Below are 25,438 nucleotides of genomic sequence, written 5' to 3'. Positions count from 1 at the left end.
TAAGAGAAATCCCCTACAGGTAGAGTAGGTTGCTAATAGTCTTCAAATGAAGAAGTTGTATTGATGAGCTGCAGTCTCTCCTTGTAAATGGATAGCTCGGTGTTTGCTTTGGTTACTCTGTGTTCTTTGGTGGAATAGGAGGGATAATGGGATAACAATGTAAAGACATTTGAAACGTCTAATGGGGAAGCGTGGCATTGATACTTTCTTAAAATATAGAGTCTGAGATAAAAGGAATCCTTGGAGAAGTCTCATTCCCTAAGAAGCAGCAGAGAGCGATGCAATTATCCCCACTACTCTTCTATGTCATGCACCTTTGTGTATTAGAAGCTCTGCTCCACACTGAAAGGACCTCTGCAGGTCTCCAAGACCAGTCTGTTTGCTGAGGCTTAATCTGCAATTCTATCAAAACCAAGTATCTGTGAATGCACTCTTTGATAACATACTTGGGGTACCTGGTCCTTTGCCTGTGATAGGCCATCTGCCTGTGTGAGAAGGACAAAAGTATTTTTCATTTCAGTGGTTGATTCTGAACTATACTGGAGTCAAACATATATCTGTAGTTGCACGTGTCACAGTCCATGGATAACAATCCTTTTCCGCTCACCTCGGGGAATTCTGCATTTCAGTCAATGTAATAGACGGCTGCTACTCCCCGCCCATTTAACAAGGTACCATCCTCTGAATGTACTGCTTATAAATATTTCTGCTTATAAAATGTACTGCTTATAAATACTGCTAACAGCTAAACACACTGCAGTCTGCTACAGCCCATTCTGCCTCTGCTGCCCCTCAAAGAGCTGTCATTTTATTGCGGAAGGTAACAGCTGATGTAGCAGAGCTCTTCTCTAAGGTGGCAATTGTTTTCTCCACCCTTTGCCACCAAAGCAGGCATGCCCCCGGATTAATGTGTAGATGAAGACATGTTGCCTTCTGTTCAATAGCATTTCCTCTCCACACTCAAGTCCCCGGAGTGCACTGTGCTTTTACTGTGTGGGATTCTATTAATATGTAATAACAGTCTTTTGCTTTGAAATGGAGCTTAACTTTGCTGCTGAGAAGACTTAACATTAACAAACCAATTACATTCTCCCAGTGGAGAGGGAAAGAGAAGACCCATGAGATGACCAGCTAACCCCAAAAGATTTGGAGGGTCAGTTGGATTCAGATTTTTATGCAAACATCTTGAATCTCTGTGGATTTTAAATTATACTCAAAATTATGCTCTTTCTGAGATTTCTGGGGCTGTCTGGCTTCATTAAGATTAGATGTACTGTAGGAACACAGTTTGCCATGGTATTTTTGTTACATCCTGTTTTTGAGCTAAAGGGAAATATATGGGTCATTGGCAAAAAGTGCCATTCACCCAAATGTTTTCAGTAACATTGCAGAGGGGAAGGATGATCTAGTAGTTAGGGTGCTAATCTGGATTTTGGGTTCCATTCCATGCTGTGCCGCAAATGTCCTGTGTGACCTTGGGCAACTCCTTTAATCTTTGTTTCACTTCCCTATCTGTAAAATGGGGCTAAAAGCATGTTTCTGCCTCACAGGGATGCTGTGAGGATAAATTCATTAAAGACTGTGAGGCACTCAGATACTGTGGTAATAGAGCTATATAGGTACCCAAGAGAGACTTGGACATAGGTTTTGGTTGGCTTTTAATTTAAATGAGAAACCTGTTTTCCTCACTTAACACCTTCATTACTAATTTCCTACTGTGACTGCTGTACAGTGTTTATCCCTTTCAAGCATTAACACTCCATTACAGAAACAAGGTGGGTGAGGTAATATTTTTTATTGGACCAACTTCTGCTGGTGAGAGAATTTATACACAGCTGCTCTTTAGGTGTGAGAAATGCACTCAGAATGAGAAAGAGGAGAAGGTCTGGGATATGCACATTAACCCACTGCTACAAGCACCCCACCCGCAACAAAACACCTTTCAAGATCCATGGATTCTATGCATGCCTATCACAGCATGTGGTGTACCACACCAGAACAGTAAATACCCCAATAACAACTATGTGGGTGAAACTCGCACAGAAAAATGATAAAAGATGACATCACCTTACCCCTGTGAGTGAATACTTTTCACTGGACGCCCCATCATCTTGGGCATTGGCACTCTCACTGAAGGACTGTCTGGATATATGGACTCTCTACTCAGACCCTATGCCACCAGCACTCCCAGCTATCTCTGTGACACCACTGATTTCATGAGGAAACTACAATGCATTGGTCACCTCCCAGAAAACACCATCCTAGCCACCATGGATGTAGAGGCTCTCTACACAAACATCCCACACACAGATGGAATACAAGCTGTCAGGAACACTATCCCTGATGATGCCACAGCACAACTGGCTGCTGAGCTCTGTGCCTTTATACTTACACACAACTATTTCAAATTTGATGACAATATATATCTCCAGATCAGTGGCACTGCTATGGGCACCCGCATGGCCCCACAATATGCCAATATCTTTATGGCCAACCTGGAACAACGCTTCCTCAGCTCTCGTCCACTCACGCCCCTTCTCTACCTACGCTACATTGATGACATCTTCATCATCTGGACCCATGGGAAGGAGACTCTGGAAAAATTCCACCACGATTTTAACAGCTTCCACCCCACCATCAACCTTAGCCTGGACCAATCTACACGGGAGGTCCACTTTCTTGACACCACGGTGCAAATAAGTGATGGTCACATTAACACCACCCTATATTGAAAACCTACCGACTGCTACGCCTACCTTCATGCCTCCAGCTTCCATCCCGGACACATCACACGATCCATTGTCTACAGCCAAGCACTGAGGTACAACCGCATCTGCTCTAACCCCTCAGACAGAGACCAACACCTACAAAATCTCCACCAAGCATTCTCAAAACTACAATACCCGCACGAGGAAATAAGGAAACAGATCAACAGAGCCAGACGTGTACCCAGAAGCCTCCTACTGCAAGACAAACCCAAGAAAGAAACCAACAGGACTCCACTGGCCATCACATACAGCCCCCAGCTAAAACCCCTCCAACGCATCATCAAGGATCTACAACCCATCCTGGACAACGATCCCACACTTTCACAGGCCTTGGGTGGCAGGCCAGTCCTTGCCCACAGACAACCTGCCAACCTGAAACATATTCTCACCAGTAACTGCACACCGCACCATAATAACTCTAGCTCAGGAACCAATCCATGCAACAAACCTCGATGCCGACTCTGCCCACATATCTACACCAGCGACACCATCACAGGACCTAACCAGATCAGCCACACCATCATTGGTTCATTCACCTGCACATCCACCAATGTAATATACGCCATCATATGCCAGCACTGCCGCTCTGCTATGTACATCGGCCAAACTGGACAGTCTCTACGGAAGAGGATAAATGGACACAAATCAGACATTAGGAATGGCAATATACAAAAAACCTGTAGGAGAGCACTTCAACCTCCCTGGCTACACTATAGCAGACCTTAAGATGGCCATCCTGCAGCAAAAAAACTTCAGGACCAGACTTCAAAGAGAAACTGCTGAGCTTCAGTTCATCTGCAAATTTGACACCATCAGCTCAGGATTGAACAAAGACTGTGAATGGCTTGCCAACTACAGAACCAGTTTCTCCTCTCTTGGTTTTCACACCTCAACTGCTAGAACAGGGCCTCATCCTCCCTGATTGAACTGACCTCGTTATCTCTAGCTTGCTTGCTAGCATATATATACCTCCCCCTGGAAATTTCCACTACATGCATCTGAGGAAGTGGGTATTCACCCACGAAAGCTCATGCTCCAAAACGTCTGTTAGTCTATAAGGTGCCACAGAATTCTTTGCTACTTTTCACAAAGTGAGCATATCTGACCTCTCTGTCCTCGTCCTCAAGAAAACCTGTACAACACCTTCAAAAGATGAGCCTAGGAGCTTAAATTCATAATTTTTCTTGACATTAAAAATTATAGACTGAATGGAGACATTGGATTTATGGCTTATTGCAGCAATCTATAACCCACTAACCCACCCACCACTAGCCCACCCATCGCCAGCTTTTTTTATATGCTCTTTCCCCCTATGACTGGTGAGGTGTTAACTGGCCACTTCAAGTTGAATGATTGCTTGAAATATGTGTATGCTAAGCAATCTGTTCCACCTTTAGCTGTGACACTCTGAGTGCATGCCCCAGACCTGAAGAAGAGCCCTATGTAAGCTCGAAAGTTTTTTTTTCTCTCCAACAGAATTGGGCCCAATAAAAGATTTTATCTTACCCATCTTCTCTTTCTAATATCCTGGCACCAGCAAGGCTACAACAACACTGCACTTAACACTGCACTGGCACTTTTTAGTGCTGTACTAAATACAGGAGGAAGAACAGGAGTACTTGTGGCATCTTAGAGACTAACACATTTATTTGAGCATAAGCTTTCGTGGGCTACAGCCCTCTTCATCAGATGCATAGAATGTAACATATAGTAAGAAATATATATACATACAGAGAATATGAAAAGGTGGAAGTAGCCATACCAACTGTAGGAGGCTAATTAATTAAGATGAGCTATTATCAGCAGGAGAAAAAAAAACTTTTGTAGTGATAATCAAGATGGCCCATTTTAGGCAGTTGACAAGAAGGTGAGAGGATACTTAACACGGGGAAATAGATTCAATATGTATAATGACCCAGCCACTCCCAGTCTCTATTCAAACCCAAGTTAATGGTATCTAGTTTGCATAATACAGGAAGCTGCACCTGAGGTGCATCTTCTCTCAAGCTCCAACTATAGTCAACAGCTGTCAGGTCATTGATCTGTGTTGATATTTGTAGCACAGTCCGTAAATGATTGGGAGTGGGGGAAAAAAGGATAGAAGCAAAACAGAGACAAAGCAAAGCAGGCTACAGAGACCTAAACTAAACAGTAGAGATGAGTGATTTTTTTTTAATGAAGTAGTAAATTTGCCCAAAGATTGCATTTTTCAGGACACCAAAACTATTTGTGAATTCAGGTCAAAATTAACAAATAGTTTTTTGGGGGGATTTTTTTTGGGGGGGGGGATTCAGAAATATCAGAATGGATTGTTTAGAAAATGTTGAAATGAACCAATCTGGCATTTTATTTCAAATCAACGTTTTGTTTCAGAAATGCCATTTTGATGCGACAGCACCAAATAATCAATTATTCACTCCGCTCTACTATGCAGTTTATTCTTGTAGGAGTGGAAGGAGCACTTTCTCTCCAGACTTCTCTGCTCCTTTTTTTAAAAAAATTTGAGTACCAAAAAAATAGGATTTTCATGGCAGATTATTGTTTTATGCTTTGGCACTCAGACCCCCAACCCCTCCTCTTTCCCCTCCTTCCGCGTACAGAGTACTGTCTGTACCATACTCCTAAGAATGTAATGAACATCATCAGAATGGGAACATTTAGCTACATGTTATGTTAGCCTAATTACAGGTACTCAGTCTCTTATTTTGGGAAGCTTGAGGATATGACAACACAGTGAATTAATGTAAAAAATCCTTTACCTTTAAAGCGTTGGGTTGAAATTCTAATTTAGATCATAACGGTCAATTATTTGGTTTCAGTCTAGTTCCATCATGTGGAAAAGTGCCCATCACAGTAACCATTATGTAATCTGGTACACCTGGCTCAGGGCAGGCAATAGCACAGGAATGTAGCACGTCAGGATTGAGATCCATAGGCAGGGTTGTGGAACAAGGTGAAGAGTTGACTAGCTCCTACCGTCCCAATGTCTGACTTTGTTGTGTGCATTCTTTCTCTTACTTCCAAAAGCATAAGGGAACTCTCTACACTTGGAAAGAAGGAAAAGAAAAAAAAACTTATTCTGACTGTGAGGGCTTGGTACAACTTGGCTTCAAAAAAAGAATTAGATAAGTTTCTGGAGGTGATATCCATCAACAGTTATTAACCAAGATGGTCAGGGCCACAACCCCATATTCTGGGGGTCCCTAAACTTCCAATTGCCACATGCTGGGACTGGATGACAGAGGATGGCTCCCTCGATAATTGCCCTGTTCTGTTCATTCCCTTTGAAGCATCTGGCACCAGCCACTGTCACAAGAATGGATACTGGTTTAGATGGACTATTTGTCTGACCCAGTATGGCCATTCTTATGTTCTTATATTTTTACTAATGAAAATGAGAGTGAAGCTTAAAATATCAGGTATCCAAATACTCTTTCAGGGTATTAGTGTGGATATTATTTATCAAGCTTTATGTTCTCATGACCTGAAACCTTGAAAAGCAAGTTAACAAGCTTTTGCTCTGTTGGCTGCTCTTTCTTTTGCTCTAAACTGCATATACTTCTGTCCTAGAAGTGAGTATTTGTTCTGCTTCATTCGTATCCCATACTAAGGAAAGTTGGACTGATTTTGAATATGTGCCATAGCCAGAATGATGTTATAGGAAGCTGGGAATAAGATTCTAGTTGTGTGTGACTCCAGGGCAACTGTTTACTCAAGAATATTATAGCAACCCAAATGTGTTGCAGCTGAAAGTCATTTGCCGGCAGATTGTGGTTGAGATCAGGAGAATAGAGAACAGACTCCACTTTCTGATTCTAACAGGCTCTGAAAACCTAGTTCTGCAAAGCACTGGGCATAGATGATAGATGGCTCCAGGTAGGCCACACTTGGCAGCATTGTGTAACTAAACCCATGTATAATGAATGGACATGAACTGAAAAGTCTGGTGTAACTATGTAAAAATGACTGTGTAAAAATAGCACCTTCACAGAGAGCAGATCAGCTCCCAAAGTAGAAGTGCTCATCTACTTCTTGTAGATAGAAGGAGCAAAAACTTATATTGTTAGCCCTGCAGAGTCAACACAAGTAGAGTTCAGCTCATTTTCTCCTTAATATCTTGTGCTTCCTCAACTATTTGCTATGTATCAATCACTCCTGTCTGGGAAACTTAATTGAAAGCAATGGTACCTGCACAGGAACACTTGGGGCAGAATTTAGCCTACAGAACAATTATTGATATGTGAGAAGAAAGATACCCAGCTTGGACACAGGACAAGTTTGTAAGGCTGGCAGTTTGGAGGGAAAAACAAAACACAAACACTTAGCAGATAATCATCTAGTATAAGTGGCATCGCTCCTCTGACTTCCACGGTGCTGTGTCCATTTACATCAACTGAGCCTCTGGCCCCTCTTGTATTTATCAGCTGTAAAATGATATTATGGAAATTTCATATGGAAATTCTCAAGCCACTAAATATGGAACCACACAATGCCATTTTATTTTTACAATGGCTTATTAGAGTAGAGCCATGCTTCAGTCAGCAGGAGGGAAAAGTGCTTTGAATGTGTTAAAAATAGTGAGAATGAATAGAAAGTTGGCTCAGTAATTGAACTGCACAGCAGGTCTGTATAGCCACGCCACTCCTCATGAGAAATGTCCTCCTGGTTGACACTTCCTTCTGGTTGTTTACGTTATTCCCTTAGAGCTTTCAGTTTAAAATGCTGCAGCTACAATAAAACACAGTGTTGGGGTGGGGGGAGCAATATAAATGTTTATTCCAATTCTGGTTGGTTTGTACAGTGAATTGTATCCTTCATCAAGACCAAGGGAATACATTTTCTTCCTGCCATTTGATCCATGGGATTACCATCTACTAACAGAAATTTGGGATTTTGTTCTCTATGCTGGAGCCCTGTTACCCAATATTATTAATTTGACCTCCCCTGCTCACACCCAACATTTCAGTTCTTTGTTATATTTTACATCTTCTCTAGCCCTATTGATCACAGTTTCTTTGCAAATTGTGTTTTATGTATGGTAGTCTGTACTATTTTGCCATTTGTGAGATTCTTAATCTCTGGCATTTCAGGCTATTTTCCTAATCTTCTCAGAGCAGATGTCTTATAGGTTTATTTAGTTAATTATAAATTGTATTAGGCCATGCATTCTGATAAAGTATCCATAAAAGGAATTTCTTTAAAAAAAATACAGCAATTTTTTTAAAAAGTGGCCTCACATTTGTGCTTGGTTGCTTTTCTAGCATTAACAGTAGTGCACACAGGTGATGATAGATGATGTATACATGCAAGCCTCTTGAATTTTTTTTTTTTTTAGTAGAACACTGAATTTTATGAACAACATGAATGTTCAAAATGTGTGTGGGCAACAAAGTCCAATTTGAGGCTCCTTTTAAACGTTTGGTCCATGGAGAGTAATAATTTATTTGGAGATGCTTGTCCCATATTACATGAGAAGCAGTTGGTGTCTGAATGCTAATAGGAATCAAGTCTCAGATGTAATTTTGCTTAATGAGGATAGCTAAGGAATACCTTATTGTCATTCACATTATTACATAGTTGCTCATTCTGTTTGGGTCAGATCTGCTGATAAGCCAAAACCCCACGTGGATGTCTATTGAAGATCTCCCAGTGATGAGTAATTTAAGAATCGTATAAGTTGAAAGACTAAGGGAATGCCAACTTCTACAATCGGTTGGTCAACAGAACAGTAGAGCCAGATTTAACTTAATGAGAGTAGGAACAAACTGTGAGGCTCCTCTCTTGGAATGGCTGAATGCCGGAGCAGGATTCTTGTTCTCCATAGCTAGGGTTGGCTTGCATTACTTGTACAGGAGGTGACTCTTAGTAGTTGCAGCCTGCTGCCATGTTCCAAAGACTATAACTATAGTGGACACAGCACTGAAAGGAAGACAGGGAATTTTAGGCTAGAAAATGCTGGTATCCCAGAATGATGGATGGTATATGAGTACCGTAAAACCTTTCTGAAGGTAATCTATCTCTGGAGTAGTGAGAATTGTCTAGTTCTATTGCCTAGGTCCATGTGTAGTAGTCAGTGAGTGAACACCCAGCATGAAAGGGCTACAACAGTAAAGAAAAGGCTCTTATCAACCCATGCCTATGTAAGCGGGGGAACGGTCCCGTTATTGTGGAGAACTTTCCTGGCTTCTGCACTATCCCGGTGAAATGGGCTAGTGCAAGGATCTGAGTCTTCGCTCACACTTCCTTTACCCAGAGGCCTCCCTGCCCTCGAGGACTCCTCTTGCACTGTCCTGTCCGGGAGAGTCCTTGTAACCCAAACAAGGATGGGCCCAGAATTCCAGGGGATTTGACCCCCAACCTTGCTGTGGTCACCTAGGACAGGGGCTAGAGTGTCCCCACTCCGGGGTTCTCTCTCCGCACTGGGCACTTGTAATAACCTTAGTCCCAGATTTGGACCTTAGCGTCCAAAATATGGGGGTTAGCATGAAAACCTCCAAGCTTAGTTACCAGCTTGGACCTGGTACCTGCTGCCACCACCCAAAAAATTAGAGTGTTTTGGGGCACTCTGGTCCCCCTGAAAAACCCCTCCTGGGGACCCCAAGACCCAAATCCCTTGAGTCTCACAACAAAGGGAAATAATCCTTTTTCCCTTCCCCCCTCCAGGTGCTCCTGGAGAGATACACAGACACAAGCTCTGTGAATCCAAACAGAGTGAATCTCCCTCTCTGTTCCCAATCCTGGAAACAAAAAGTACTTTCCTATTCCCCCAGAGGGAATGCAAAGTCAGGCTAGCAATCCAACACACAAATTTTCCCGATTCCTTCCTCCCACCAATTCCCTGGTGAGTACAGACTCAATTTCCCTGAAGTAAAGAAAAACTCCAACAGGTCTTAAAAGAAAGCTTTATATAAAAAGAAAGAAAAATAAGTACAAATGTTCTCTCTGTATTAGATGATACAACACAGGGTCAATTGCTTAAAAGAATATTGAATAAACAGCCTTATTCAAAAAGAATACAAATCAAAGCACTCCAGCACTTATATTCATGCAAATACCAAAGAAAAGAAACCATATAACTTACTATCTGATCTCTTTGTCCTTACACTTGGAAACAGAAGACTAGAAAAAAAAGAAACTACTTCTCCAAAGCTCAGAGAAAGCAGGCAGGCAGACAAAGACCTTAGACACTCAAATCCCTCCACCCAAAGTTGAAAAAATCCGGTTTCCTGATTGGTCCTCTGGTCAGGTGCTTCAGGTGAAAGAGACATTAACCCTTAGCTATCTGTTTATGACACGCCCCCCAAATTGCAGACAGTGGGGAAGCTCACTGGCGGCGATTTGCTTCTAGAACTTGAAAATAAGCAGATTAATACAACACATACACCTTTACATATACTCCTAAGTATATAACTAACAGACTTGTACATTTTAAGAACACTTTTTAACGACTGAATTCTGGGAAACTGTCACGGGAGAGTGCATCAGCTACTTTGTTAGAAGCTCCTGTGATGTGTTGAATTTTAAAATTAAAATCTTGGAGAGCTAAACTTCAACAAAGAAGTTTCTTGTTGTTCCCCTTGGCAGTATGAAGCCACTTTAGTGCAGCATGGTCAGTTTGTAGTTGGAACCGCCGTCCCCAAACATATGGGCGTAGCTTTTTCAGGGCGTACACAATGGCATAGCATTTCTTTTCACTGACTGACCAGTGACTTTCCCTCTCCGACAGTTTCTTGCTGAGAAACACGACAGGATGGAAGTTGTGATTTGTTGCTTTCTGCATGAGCACTGCTCCTATACCACGCTCAGATGCATTCGTGGTTACTAGGAATGGCTTGTTAAAGTCCGGGGCCCTGAGCACAGGGTCAGACATGAGCATTGCCTTAAGCTGGGTAAAGGCCTTTTGACACTCATCAGTCCACTTAACTGCATTTGGCTGGGTCTTTTTGGTTAGGTTGGTCAGTGGGGCAGCGATTTGGCTGTAGTGTGGTACAAATCGCCTGTAGTATCCGGCCAAGCCTAAGAAGGATTGGACCTGTTTCTTTGACCTTGGGACAGGCCACTTTTGGATAGCATCCACCTTGGCCTGTAGGGGGTTTATGGTTCCTCGACCCACCTGGTGCCCCAGGTAAGTTACTCTGTTTTGGCCTATTTGACACTTTTTGGCCTTAACAGTTAGTCCTGCCTGCCTGATGCGCTCAAAGACCTTTTCCAGGTGTAGTAGGTGTTCGGGCCAGGAGTTAGAAAAAATGGCCACATCATCGAGGTAGGCAACTGCAAATTCTCCCAGTCCAGCTAGTAGACCATCTACCAGCCTCTGGAAGGTGGCGGGTGCATTTCGAAGGCCGAAAGGAAGGACATTGAATTCATACACCCCCGCATGGGTGACGAATGCTGACCTCTCCTTGGCAGGTTTATCTAGCGGTACTTGCCAGTACCCCTTGGTTAAGTCTATTGTAGAGATGAACTGGGCACGTCCCAACTTTTTCAATAGCTTATCGGTACGTGGCATTGGATAGTTGTTCGGACGAGTTACAGCATTTAGCTTACGGTAGTTCACGCAAAAGCGTATTTCCCCATCTGGTTTGGGTACCAGAACCACTGGAGATGCCCATGCACTGGTAGATGAGCGGATTATACCCATCTGTAGCATGTTCTGGATCTCCCGTTCTATAGCAGCTTGGGCATGAGGAGACACTCGGTAGGGTGGGGTTTTGATTGGGTGAGCATTACCTGTATCAATGGAGTGGTATGCCCGTTCAGTCCGTCCTGGGGTGGCTGAGAACAATGGGGCGAAGCTAGTGCACAGCTCCTTGATTTGTTGCCGCTGCAGACGTTCCAGGGTGGTTGAGAGGTTCACCTCTTCCACGCCACCGTCTTTTTTCCCGTCGTAGTAGACACCGTCAGGCCACTCAGCATCCTCTCCCTGGACTGTAAACTGACAAACCTGTAAGTCTCTGGAATAGAAAGGCTTGAGAGAATTAACATGGTACACTTTAGGCTTTAGTGAGGAATTGGGAAATGCTATGAGGTAGTTTACAGCTCCCAGGCGCTCTTGGACCGTGAAGGGCCCTTTCCATGATGCTTCCATCTTATGGGCCTGTTGCGCCTTCAAGACTATAACCTGGTCTCCTACCTTGAAGGACCGATCTCTGGCATGTCTGTCATACCAGGCCTTTTGCTCTTTTTGAGCATCCTTTAGGTTCTCTTTAGCAAGGGCTAAAGAGTGTCGGAGGGTGCTTTGTAGGTTGCTTACAAAGTTCAGAATGTTAGTTCCTGGAGAAGGCGTAAACCCCTCCCATTGCTGCTTCACCAACTGTAATGGCCCCTTAACCTCGTGACCATACACAAGTTCAAATGGTGAAAACCCTAAACTGGGATGTGGTACAGCCCTGTAGGCAAACAGCAACTGCTGCAACACTAGGTCCCAATTATTGGAGAATTTGTTGATGAATTTTTGTATCATGGCCCCCAAAGTTCCATTGAACCTTTCCACCAGGCCATTGGTTTGATGGTGGTACGGGGTGGCAACCAAGTGATTCACCCCATGAGTTTCCCACAGTTTTTCCATGGTCCCTGCCAGGAAATTAGACCCTGAATCTGTAAGGATGTTAGAGGGCCAACCTACCCTGGCAAAGATGTCTGTTAGGGCCAGGCACACAGTGTTAGCCCTGGTGTTGCCTAGAGCTACTGCTTCTGGCCATTGGGTAGCAAAGTCCACTAAAGTCAGTACGTACTGCTTTCCTCTGGGCGTCTTTTTTGGGAAAGGGCCCAGAATATCCACAGCTACTCGCTGAAATGGGACCTCAATTATGGGGAGTGGCTGGAGAGGGGCCTTGACCTGGTCTTGAGGCTTACCCACTTTTTGGCATACCTCACAAGACCGGACATACTTGGCAACGTTTTTGCCCATCCCCTCCCAGTGGAAGGACTTCCCCAACCGGTCCTTGGTTCGGTTCACCCCAGCATGGCCACTGGGATGATCATGGGCTAAGCTTAAGAGCTTCCCCCGGTACTTAGTTGGAACCACCAACTGTTTTTGCGGCTGCCATTCTTCCCGGTGTCCACCAGAAAGAATTTCCTTGTATAAAAGTCCTTGGTCTATAACAAACTGGGATCGATTAGAAGAGCTGAGAGGCGGTGGGGTGCTCCGTGCCGCCGCCCAAGCTTTCTGAAGGCTGTCATCCGCTTCCTGCTCAGTCTGGAACTGTTCCCTTGAGGCTGGGGTCACCAGTTCTTCCTCAGACTGTGGACTGGGGCTTGGTCCCTCTGGAAGCGATGTAGGTGATGGGGTTGTTTCCGTTGCTGGTGAACCGCTCTCCGCTGGTGCACCTGAGGGTATTTTAGGCTCTGGCTGAGCCTTTTGGGTATGGTTGTCTTTTGCTTCTGCCAGTTCTGGCTCGCTGGCGCCCTCTGGCGTTGAGTTTGAAGATGGGGTTGCACTTGCTGGTGCTGGTTGCTGTTCCAGTTCCGGGCCTGGGACTGGAGATGCTGTGGCTGTTTCAGTGGTAGGCATGGAATCTGGGTCCACTACCTCTGTCTGGGTCTCTGGTAACACAGACGGGGCCTCTGTGGACGGTTCAGGAACAGGAATGGGTCTGGAAGCTTGCCTGGTTTGGCTACGTGTAACCATTCCCACTCTCTTGGCCCGCCTCACCTGGTTGGCCAAGTCTTCCCCCAGTAGCATGGGGATAGGATAATTGTCATAGACTGCAAAAGTCCACATTCCTGACCAGCCTTTGTACTGGACAGGCAGTTGAGCTGTAGGCAAGTCTACAGCTTGTGACATGAAGGGGTAAATTGTAACTTTGGCCTTTGGGTTGATGAATTTGGGGTCAACGAAGGATTGGTGGATAGCTGACACTTGTGCCCCCGTGTCTTTCCACGCAGTAACCTTCTTTCCGCCCACTCTCAAATTTTCCCTTCGCTCCAAGGGTATTTGAGAGGCATCCGGGCCTGGGGATCTTTGGTGTGATGGTGGTGTAATGAATTGCACTCGCATGGTGTTCTTGGGACACTTGGCCTTGATATGTCCCAGTTCATTACACTTAAAGCATCTTCCATCTGATGGGTCACTGGGCCGAGGTGAGTTACTGGAGACTGGTGAGGTTGAAGGGTAGGGTATCTGTGGCTTTACTTGGGTGGTATGTGGGGTCTTTGGCTGTCCTCGGTTGTAGGGTTTATGGTCTGTGTGCCCCCTGGGGTAATCGTTCCCCTTGACAGTAGCTTTCTTGCTTTTTGCCAGTTCCATCCATTTGGCTCCAATCTCCCCCGCCTCAGCGATATTCTTGGGGTTTCCATCTTGTATGTACCGCGTGATGTTTTCAGGAACACCATCCAAGAACTGCTCCATTTGTATGAGGAGGTTCAGTTCTTCCAAGGTTTGAATGTTGTTTCCTGTTAGCCAGGCCTCATAGTTTTTTGCAATGTAGTAGGCGTGTTTGGGAAATGACACCTCTGGTTTCCACTTTTGGGTTCTGAAGCGCCGACGGGCATGATCTGGGGTTATCCCCATCCTGTATCTGGCCTTGGTTAGAAAAAGTTTATAGTCATTCATTTGGTGCTTAGGCATTTCAGCTGCCACCTCTGCTAAAGGTCCACTGAGCTGTGACCTCAATTCTACCATGTACTGGTCTTCGGGAATGCTGTACCCAAGACAGGCTCTTTCAAAATTTTCCAAGAAGGCCTCGGTGTCATCACCTGCCTTGTAGGTGGGAAATTTCCTGGGCTGTGGAGCAATATTTGGCGCCGGGTTGTTAGGGTTGGCTGGCACAGGCAGCCCAGCTTTTGCCAACTCCAGTTCATGTTTTCTCTGTTTTTCCTTCTCTTCATTCTCTTTTTGTTGTTTTTCCATTTCTCGGTGGTGGGCCGACTCTTCTTCTGCTTGTTTCCTTCGGTAGGCCACCTCTTCTTCTTCTTGCTTCCTTCTGTGGGCCAACTCTTCTTCTGCTTGTTTCCTTCGGTAGGCCACCTCTTCTTCTTCTAGTTTTCTTTTGTGTGCTGCCTCCTTGGCTGCCTCTTTGGCTTGTTCTTCTCTTTCTTTCATCTCCATCTCTTTTTGTTTTATTTCCAGTTGTCGCCTGTGTTCAGCTTCTTTGATTTGTTCTTCGGCGTCATTTTTTGCCTTAGAAGTTATGGTTCCTGTTTTCTTGTGTTGGGGTGCCCTCCGGTGTTTATCTTCTGAACTGCAGGCTCTGTTCCCTCCTGGAGTCTGCCTAGCAACAGTGCTTTTTTCCTTTTCTCTCTCTAGCTAATGTTCAATGAAGGGAAACCAGAAAAACCACTTTATTTGCATGCCTATAAGTGCTGGTATGACTCTCAATGGGAGTGCTATTGTGTGACAAAAGACTGTTAATAGTCCTTAACGACTTCTGCTTAACATGCAAGCCACAAACTGCGAGAGAGACCAGAAAAAAAAATTCTCTCTGGTTCCCTTTTAAAACCAACTGCTTCTCTCTGCTAAAAAGCCCTTAGCAGAGAAAAGAAAAATATAATATTTCTACTGGCTTCTGGATTCTGTCTATCTCCCACCAGCTGCACACCATATAATAACCTTAGTCCCAGATTTGGACCTTAGCGTCCAAAATATGGGGGTTAGCATGAAAACCTCCAAGCTTAGTTACCAGCTTGGACCTGGTACCTGCTGCCACCACCCAAAAAATTAGAGTGTTTTGGGGCACTCTGGTCCCCCTGAAAAACCCCTCCTGGGGACCCCAAGACCCAAATCCCTTGAGTCTCACAACAAAGGGAAATAATCCTTTTTCCCTTCCCCCCTCCAGGTGCTCCTGGAGAGATACACAGACACAAGCTCTGTGAATCCAAACAGAGTGAATCTCCCTCTCTGTTCCCAATCCTGGAAACAAAAAGTACTTTCCTATTCCCCCAGAGGGAATGCAAAGTCAGGCTAGCAATCCAACACACAAATTTTCCCGATTCCTTCCTCCCACCAATTCCCTGGTGAGTACAGACTCAATTTCCCTGAAGTAAAGAAAAACTCCAACAGGTCTTAAAAGAAAGCTTTATATAAAAAGAAAGAAAAATAAGTACAAATGTTCTCTCTGTATTAGATGATACAACACAGGGTCAATTGCTTAAAAGAATATTGAATAAACAGCCTTATTCAAAAAGAATACAAATCAAAGCACTCCAGCACTTATATTCATGCAAATACCAAAGAAAAGAAACCATATAACTTACTATCTGATCTCTTTGTCCTTACACTTGGAAACAGAAGACTAGAAAAAAAAGAAACTACTTCTCCAAAGCTCAGAGAAAGCAGGCAGGCAGACAAAGACCTTAGACACTCAAATCCCTCCACCCAAAGTTGAAAAAATCCGGTTTCCTGATTGGTCCTCTGGTCAGGTGCTTCAGGTGAAAGAGACATTAACCCTTAGCTATCTGTTTATGACAGCACTTCCCTGACCTATTGATAATTACATATGATTTAAAGCAAATACAATATATTTAATCAGCAATTAGTTTAAAAAGGAATAAGGAAAAATGGGAAATGATAAAGGAAAACACATCACCCTGCTCTGTGGCAGGGAACATTACAAACAGTCTCTCTGGAACTTCAGGGCAGTTCACAGTCTGTTTCCTGTAGGTCCCAGGCTTCCTTCTCAGGCCCTGGCTGTGCTGCAGGGATGCTGTGGGTTAGACACTTGCTCTGGTGGTGGCCACACACTCTCAGGCTCTAGGTGGCAGGACCCTGTCAGGGTTACAATTCCCCTCCAAGTCTGGCCTGCAGAGCCTCTTGGCTGAGGCGTCTCCCTGTGCTGGGCCCACTGCCCAGGGTCCCCCTCGCTCTCTCCAGCTGCTCACCGCACTCAGTCCACTACTCTGTCTCAGCCCCAGCTCCGCTCTGCCTCCTGCTCCCTGGGCTGCTTCTCTGGCCCCTCTACACGACAGGCCTGCTCTGCAGGCTGCTTCTGTGACTCTGCTCATAGCACTGACCTGCTTCCTGAGCTGCTTTTCTGGCCCCTCTGGCTCTGGTTGCTGCAGCTCTCCTCCCAGGGGATGTCTGCTCTCTCTGGGCTGTGCCTCTGGCTTTGGGGCTGCAGTTCTGCTCCCAGCACAGGGCCGCTTTTCTGGCCCTTCTGGATCTGGCACAGCTCTGTTCCCAAGCTCAGCTTGGGCCCCTGCTCTCCCCTTACCTCGGCCCCACTCTGGCTGAGCCAGGCAATTCCAGCTCACAGGGAGGAGGGGACCCATACTGGCCTCCTTTCTCCTTGATTAGCCTGCCTGCCCTGTCAATCAGGCTGAGCTTTGGCCTCTCCCCACTGTTCCTGGGGACTGTCAGTCTCAGGGTCCTGATTTCTCATTGGCCCTTCCCCTTTCTTTTAGTACTGGCCAAACAAAACATCCCCACTGAATGTTAGTAACTTACACCTATATCAATTATTGATAGTGTTTTATATGGGGAAATACCAGCACCCTTTAGGGCCCAGATGCATACCAGAAGCCTTACAGTGACAGCCATGACACTTGAGTCATTCCACTAACCAGTGCTAAGAATTCTGAGACAAGGGCCCATTGACTAGTTCATGGAACTTCCCATTAGGTGCAGGGGCAGCTAACTAGGAAATTTCTGTGACTAGGGTGACCAGATGTCCCGACTTTATCGGGACAGTCCTGACATTTGGGGCTTTTTTTATATATGGGCTCCTATTACCCCCATCCTGATTTTTCATACTTGCTATCTGGTGACCCTATCTGTGTCACACTGAATCCCCAAATATGCTTGCTTTCATTGCTCAGGAAGTGTGCAATAGCTGAGAAGTAGGGTCAGGTTTTGCCACTAATTTTAAAATACTAGAGGAGAATGACACTTCTTGGGTTATGTTTACATTATAAGTGAGCAGCGTGATTCCCGTGCTCATGTGCATATCCTCATGCTAGGTCTCCTCAAGCTAGTGTGAGTACAAATCGCAGTGTGGCTGCTATAGCATCAGTAGTGGCAATGGAGGTATGGCTGAGTTGTGCCAAGTACAAATAAGCTAGCATGAGTATGTGCACATGAGCAGGGGAATCACACCCCAGCTTCTAATGTAGACATAGCCAGAGTGAGTAACGGTTCAGTTGCCTGCAAGTGAGGTCCCATGACTCTGTTTAGATTATTGTGCTGGTCAGTATTCATATAAAGAAACTATTGCAGGGCAATAACGCTAAATTATTTAAAGTCAATCAGCTGGATTGCATCTGACAGCATAAGGGTGTATGTATATATAAAAAATATATCAAAGCTCATTTCAACTGCTGTGTCTTTAGGCAATGCCTTTCATGCTGCTCGTGTTTTTTCCCAATAAATTACCCTTAATTTGAATCAATAAAATTCTGCCTTTTCCATTACGGTGTGATTACTCTTTTCAGTTCCTCTGTGAATTTATAAACCTGTTTCGCTTTCAAGCCTCCAAATTATTTTAATAAGAGACAGGGCCGGCTCCAGGCCCCAGCACACCAAGCGCGTGCTTGGGGCGGCATGCCGTGGGGGGCGCTCTGCCGCTTTCCGGGAGGGCGGCAGGCGGCTCTGGTGGACCTCCCGCAAGCGTGCCTGTGGAGGGTCCACTGGTCCCGCCACTCTGGTGGAGCATCCACAGGCATGCCTGCAGGAGGTCCACCGGAGCCACGGGGCCAGCGGACCCTCCGCAGCCAAGTCTGCGGGAGATCCACTGGAGCTGCAGGACCGGCGAGCGGCAGAGTGCCCCCTGCGGTGTGCCACCGTGCTTGGGGCGGTGAAATGGCTAGAGCCGGCTCTGATAAGAGATAAGGAGAAGCTGTACAAACCAAGTTCCCCTCATGACTTTTCAGCACACACATCCGTGGGCAAGCAATTTATTACCACCATCTGGCCACCCCGAATGGTTTGCTATGGACCAATAGCAATTTGGCATGTGAAGATCAACCTTTGGGGCCATTGTCATGCATGGTGTGATACCATGGAAAAGGAAATTTGCACTGGGTGATAAAGCTTGCTAATGTTCAGGAAGTTATTGTGCTTTTGCATGCATGGGATTCCCAAAATGGATTAGGCCCCATGTGCCCGTGATTCATACCCTCCCCAGAAGGGCTCAGAGTTTATAAACAAAATGGAGTATTTCTGCACGGTGTTCCAAGGGCTTGTTGATCAGCAGGATACAGATTTACAAACATAAATGCAGAGTGTTCTGAGTGGGTCCACGATGCTAGGGTATTTCAGAACTCAGTTCTATTTAATTTAGTGGAAAATGGACTGTTTGCCCAGTAGCACTATGGACCACAATGGTGCCGACATTGCTTCGGTTATCCTGGGACACCCATCTTACTCTCTGCTTCTCTAGCTAAAGAAGCCATTCACAGCCATTGGACAGAAGAAAGGAGTCATTTAACTACCTTGTAGTGGTTGCAGAATGACAGTGGAGTGTGTGTGTGGCCATTCACAAGGAAGGTGGAGCTGTTTGTGGGATAGGTTGGAAGCAGCAGGAAAAAAATCCTGAACATTGTAGCAACATGTTGTGTTCGGCACAGTATTTGTGAGAGTTAAGGGATAAAACCTTTGTGATGGGTGGGACGCTGAGTCATTTGAGCAGGCAGCAAGGCATCCAATACAAAATACAAATAACCAGGGCAAAATTGTTAGAGATGCCTGTGACACTGGCAGACCAAGTGCCAGCTCATTGAAAGGTCCCCATGCCTCAAAGGAGCCTGGACAAATGCATAGCTGGAATCAGTCTGGCTCACTTGTGTTAGTATTGTTTAAATAGGTAATTGAATTATAAGAATTCAAATGGGTTTAGTGTTTCGATTTTGTTAAATGCTTGTGAGTTACTGAATGCATTAATCTCACTTATAATATCTGCATCCCATATTGTAAGGTAATATCTGAGTGGTTGTATTGTAAGCTTCTCTGAATATGTAAATCACCAGATAGAAAAGAGACATTAACTAGTGTGAGGTTTTTGTCTCCAACAAAATGTATTATGTCCTGCCCAAAAGGAAAAGGTCCATCAATACCAAATGGACTATTGTGGAGTGATAAAGTGAACAAAAGATGTTTGTCATCTCCCCCCCAACCTTGTGAAGATAAGTCATGCAAATAGATTTTTCCCAACCTCTGAGTTTGCAGCTGAGAGCACAAGGGAGGAGGGGGATAAAATCCCCTAACAAGAAGGAGCTGTGTCCCTGTGCTGCTTGGACTCTGAGAGCAAGTTTACCAGCAAGAGGTCCCCAGCTAATTAGCCTCAGTCAACCCTAAAGGACAGACAAAGCTTGCTTATTAGAGAAGCTTTGATCACCTTTTGAAACTTAAGGTTGTAACTCATTTGGGTATCTATATTTTCTTGTTTAATCTTGTAAATAACTCATTTCCTTTTCCTGTTTAATACGTCACTGTATAGTTTATTATGGTGTTAGCTATAAACATTGCCTTTGGTGTGAGATCTAAGGTGCAGTTCACCTAGAGTAAGTGACTGGTCCTTTGGGACTGGGAGCAACCTGACTATTAATGTGATTCTTGATGTAAGAGACCATCTATCACAAAGGTCTGCTCACCTGGGTGGCAAGATAGATCAGAGTACCCAAGGGGACTCTGTGACTTCATGTTTAGGCTGTTGTAGTTAATGAGGAGTTTACATTTGATAATTGGTTGGTGAAATCCAAGTCTAGAACTCAGCCAATTTAAGGGTTTTGCCCTGTTTCCTGACAGTCTGCCCAGAGGTTGGTACTCACACTCTTGAGTCACTGCGGGCAGCTTTACAGTGCCTATTGCTCTAATTTTGAGTCTCAGGCATGAAATTGTGCAGCTGTACATCCAGCTGCTAGCCTGTGGGTGGGGGGTGGCAGGAATTATTTTTGCACTTGGGTGATGTTTGTGGGCAGTAGAAGTGGAATGTTGTGGCAATCCCCATGGCACTGTGTGTCTTTGACTTCATGTATTTGTAAAACCTCATCAACTAGTGCAAACACAATTATTTTCTGTGTAAAGTGGGCCGTTGACTCCTCATGAATGATGTTTTAAAAGTTTTTGTTATTAAATAACCTATAGTGTAACAAACAGAAGTGGACGTTCAACTAAAATGAAACAATGGCTTTTCATTATGACACAGTGTATTTTAAAAATCAATCTGTTCTCTAACTACAAAGAACTTTTTTATTGAACCAGCAGAGATGTGCACTGGTGCAGCTCAGGGTACAACGCGAGAGGGTGGGGGGTTTAAAGGCACAGGTGAGTGTACTTCTGTCCCTTCTGGTTTGTGAGTCTTCTGTTGTGGAGTGCTAAAGCTTGACGTTACCAGAGACAATGGAGGGCTCAAAAGAGCTGCAGTTCTCGGTGCTCTGAGATGGAGTCTGGGAGGGGTGCGGCCTCTGGGAGCAGTACTTCATTCCCAGCTTCCCTAGTCAGTAACCTGCTGTTCAGCGGGGCATTTTGGTTTTGTATTTCCTCCATAAGTTGTCTCTGCATCTCCCTGTCTCTTTGCATATTCTGGCCACAGCAGTGCTTTCCCTGGCAACTGCCACACTGTCCTTTGCCACTGAAATGATCTCCCTGGAAAAGTCTTTCTTAGCTTCCCTCTCAGTGCTCAGATGCTGCCGCCACCTCTCTGCATTTTTCACGTGTTTGGGGGACACTTTGTGGTGATGTCTGCCAACATTTCTTCAGGAGATTTCTAGGTTCTCCCCCTCAGGGTTTGTCATCCATTCTGCTGTTGTTAAGAGCCCCGTCTTTGAGGGTCTGTCCAGTGCAAGTGCCATAGCTGTTGGAGTATTTTAAAAAAATTACAAGTGGTTATTGTTTATATTCTTGGGAGGCTGTGATAGCTTTTTTATTTTAACATACATTTCTGCTTTTACCTCCCCAAGTGTGTTTCCAGTCTTGGGGAACCTGGTAGATGGAAAGTGGTGTGTGCATTGGGATTTTTGTCTGTTGTGCGGCTTTGCCACTGTGCCTTGGAGGTTAGGGGCAGGGCTGCCTGGGGGGTAGGGCAAGTGGGGGGCAATTTGCCCCGGACCCCACAGGGGCCCCCACGAGAGTTTTTCTAGGCCCCTGGAGCAGGGTCCTTCCCTCGCTCCGAGGGCTCCGGAAAACTCTCGCAGGGCTTCTTCTGCTCTGGGTCTTCGGCGGCAATTCGCTGGCAGGGGGTCCTTCCGCTCCGGGACCCACTGCCAAAGTGCCCCGAAGACCCGAGGCCCCCTGAATCCTCTGGCCAGCCCTGGTTAGGGGTGAGGATGCGATTGTGAATTATGTTTCTGGTCTGGCTTTTCAGTTTTTCTGTGCATTGGAGGTACTTATGTGGTGTCAGAGGGGTTAGCAGGATGAATACGGGGGGTGATCTGGAAGGAAAATCCCCTTTACATTCCTCTTAGCTGTCCTGACTTTGAATGACGTTACATTGAGGTGGGTGACGAGGAAGCAGAAAATGGCCTTATTCAAAAAAAGAAAGGGCAGATAAGTGAGATACACTGTGAAGTTATTCACAAAGATGGTGACCCCCTCCCCCCACCAAAAAAAGTGTCGCAGGAGTGGAAAGGTGCTGTGAGCTGGGGGCTGGGAGTGGGTGGCAGAGAATAATATTTTCGTATTTGACTGGCACACGAAGGGGTGTGGTAGACATGGGGGCTATGTCACACTGCTGGCCATCATCTTGTGGTGGCAAGCAATGTTTTGATAGGTGTGGGGGAGGTAGTGACAGTGTTCACCAAGCAGAACAGCTGAGGAAAGGAGAAAGCAAAGTAGGTAGATGGGCACATGCTTTGCTTGGAATGGGCCTAAAAATGGGGTCAGTATTCAAGGCTTTAGCATGAGACACAGGTTGATTTCCCAACCAAAGTAGCTACTGTATTGGAAAGGTTTACATGGCAGGGGGGCAGACAGACAGGGTGGGTGTCATATTCCAGGTGCAAGTCAGACCAGTGAGGGGTTGTATCATGCCTGCTCTGTAACCTTGGGTGCCTCACAATGCTTTGCTGTTGTAGCTCACAACCTGGACTGCTCACAACCAGCCCACCAACGTGCGGGTGACACCTTGAGTATCTGTGTGCTAGACAGCTCTGGTTGAGCAGCTCTGACTCTGGCAGACTGTCTGCAGCCCCATTCTGGTTTCCACCAGCCTGGGTTACTATTTGTAGGGTGACCCTAACATGCTCCCAGTCCAAAATTTTCATGTGCTCTGCAATGTCCAGCCCTCTCCTGGACAGTTCCAAGAAATATCGTTTGTTTGTTCCTCTAAAGATGCAAAAACACATCACAGCTTATTAACTTAATGGTGGGTAAATACACCCTTCCCTTTAAATACAGCACTGAGTTGGTTTATGGTAAAAATTAAAAATAAAACAAATTATCAAGAAAAATATACGTAGTGAGTTCAAGTGTAAGGAATGAAGATAGAAAGAATTATAAGTAAAATAAAATAAAATATGTTTCTGAAAGTTGTCTAAAACTTAATCTAGCAAGTTTTGGTTCAAGACTTTTGTTCAAGATAGCCTTACTCACCCATTGTCTTGTAGCAACAGAGTGACTGACCCTTTCCTCAGTCAGGATCTCTCCCTGGGGCCCAAAGGTGCTGGTGCCTTTGTCTTCATAAGTGCAAGAGATCTTTGCGTAAGCAGGCTTCTCACCTGTAATCAGTTCCAGAGTCTTCAATATCTGCACACACACCCCTTGATTGAAGGACCCATCTTTCTCAGCTTCCAAGAAGTCTGGCTTCTTGTCTGTCTAGTGATAGATGCCAAAGGTGGCTTCTGTTCTTGCTTGTATCTTCTAAAGTTCAATGACCTTGTTTTAGGAGGCAAGAAGCCCTCCTCAGCTTGCTGTGCCCACCAGGAAGCTAAGCTAATGCTGTTCTTCCCTTCCTGTGGACTTCCCATCCCCCCTATATGTAAATTGGGCTTCTGTTGTTTTGATTCTGCCATGCTTAATTTACATAGGAGACAGGAAAATAGCTGACCCCCTCCTGTCTGGGTTGGAATTGTTCCTTCCTTTGTTCGCTCATGCACTTTAAAACACAATATCAATGAGTATTCATAATTCCTCCTATACCATTAATACAGACATTTCACAGTGAAATTAATCACCAGTGTGTCATTTAGCTTTCAGAAACGACCTGACTTTATACACTTTTATAATACAGTGATATTATATACAAGCAGTTGGTTCAGTTTCTTATCACTTGTGGTTCAGCCTCCCTGTCTTTATAGACGAGTAAACCTTTGAAATGCATTCTTCTGAAAAGTAAAACCCAGCCCAAGTTTCTCTCTCCTGCTGGGTGTAGATATCATGCTGTTTTCTCCCCCAGTTGTTGGCTTGATGGATCTGTTTACTGCTTATATGTAAATTGAGGTAAATACACATTCCTTTGTTTAGCATAGGCCCATTTAGCAAGTCCCCCTGACACACCTGGTTTACACACCCTTTAGTTACACGTCCAGTGTATATTCACAGCTCTTAATACCCATCATGTACATACATCACACAAGAATGCTAATGGTCAGTGAGTTATTAGTTTTCAAATAATACCTCTCAATGGATATTTTGTACAAAGATTATTACCATAGTGTGTAGAGGGTGAATACAGGTTTGCTTAGTGTCACAGTGGGTTGATGGAGGGAGGCAGGGACCCCAGCCTCGGAAAGGCTTCTAGATTACATCTGCACACAATGGCTGCAGTCATGGGGCACCCGGAACAGAAGCTAGCACGGCAGCATAACATAATAACAACACAATGCATGTTAAACTGTAAACTATTTTTAAAAGTACTTACCAAGGTTCCCTCCATAGGATTAGTCTCAGATCCAGTCTGTGTTTTTGCTGGGGATTTGGGATTGGCTGCTGCGGGGCAGGAAATAGGCTTGCCTTCTACCTGGCTGACTTCAGAATCCTGAGTCCTGAACAGATCCTGGCTTCCTGGAGAGATGTCTTCACTAGCCTTCTTGCACTCATCCCCAATGAATCTTGCTGGTCATCTCTGGAGGATAGAGGGGAGAAGGGGTCAAGCCAACTCCACAAATGTCTTGGACTGGGTGGTTGTGTAGTTATGTAAAATCCTGTCCAGTTCCTCAAAAAAGGAGCAGGTGACATGTGACCTGCTGGATTTCTTTTTTTTTGTCCCTCATTTTAATGTGGGTACTCCTGAGCTGTTTGTTCTTTATCCAGCACTGTGCAGCATCCCAGTCATAGCCCTTCACACACATCCTCCTAGCTATGTCTACAAAAAGATCTTTATTAAGGGGGCTGGCCACAAGAATGTCCTACATAGATGCTTCTCCTCAGATGGCAATGAGCGCTCAGGTCTTGGTGTGGCTCCAAGTGGCTGCTCGAAGTATGTTGTAGGACTTCTGGGACATTATCACAGATGTGGTGATAAACTGGAGTCCAGGAGTGAATGGACAAAATCTGGGTGTGTACCAGTTTATAAACTGGGGAGGGAACATCTGGTCAACTTGATACGAGAGCAGAGAAGGGCACAGAGGCAAACAAGACTGGTAACCCACAAAGCAGTATGATAGCTACTGGAAGCAGGGGCGACTCCAGGCCCCAGCCTGCCAAGCGCATGCTTGGGGCGGCATGCTCGGGGGGGCGCTCTGCCGGTTGCCGGGAGGGCGGCAGGCAGGGTGCCTTCAGCAGCATGCCTGCGGAGGGTCCGCTGGTCCCGCTGCTCCTGTGGACCTCTCGCAGGCATGCCTGCGGAGGGTCCGTGGATCCC

At 45.3% G+C, this 25,438-nt stretch overlaps 2 protein-coding genes across 6 annotated transcripts in view; one reads left to right on the top strand and one right to left on the bottom strand.

The window, feature by feature from the left end:
• The window catches only part of LOC127030720 (uncharacterized), a 549,169-nt gene that overhangs the window by 295,727 nt on the left and 228,004 nt on the right, over window positions 1-25,438 (bottom strand). The gene's annotated exons all lie outside the window — the stretch shown is intronic.
• The window catches only part of PTPRT (protein tyrosine phosphatase receptor type T), a 778,873-nt gene that overhangs the window by 540,385 nt on the left and 213,050 nt on the right, over window positions 1-25,438 (top strand). The window lies entirely within an intron of this gene.

The sequence above is a fragment of the Gopherus flavomarginatus genome, chromosome 11 (assembly GCF_025201925.1).
Source record: "Gopherus flavomarginatus isolate rGopFla2 chromosome 11, rGopFla2.mat.asm, whole genome shotgun sequence".
Lineage (NCBI taxonomy): Eukaryota > Metazoa > Chordata > Testudines > Testudinidae > Gopherus > Gopherus flavomarginatus.
Note: the sequence above shows the minus strand (reverse complement) of the source record. Positions and strands in the feature narration are given on the sequence as shown.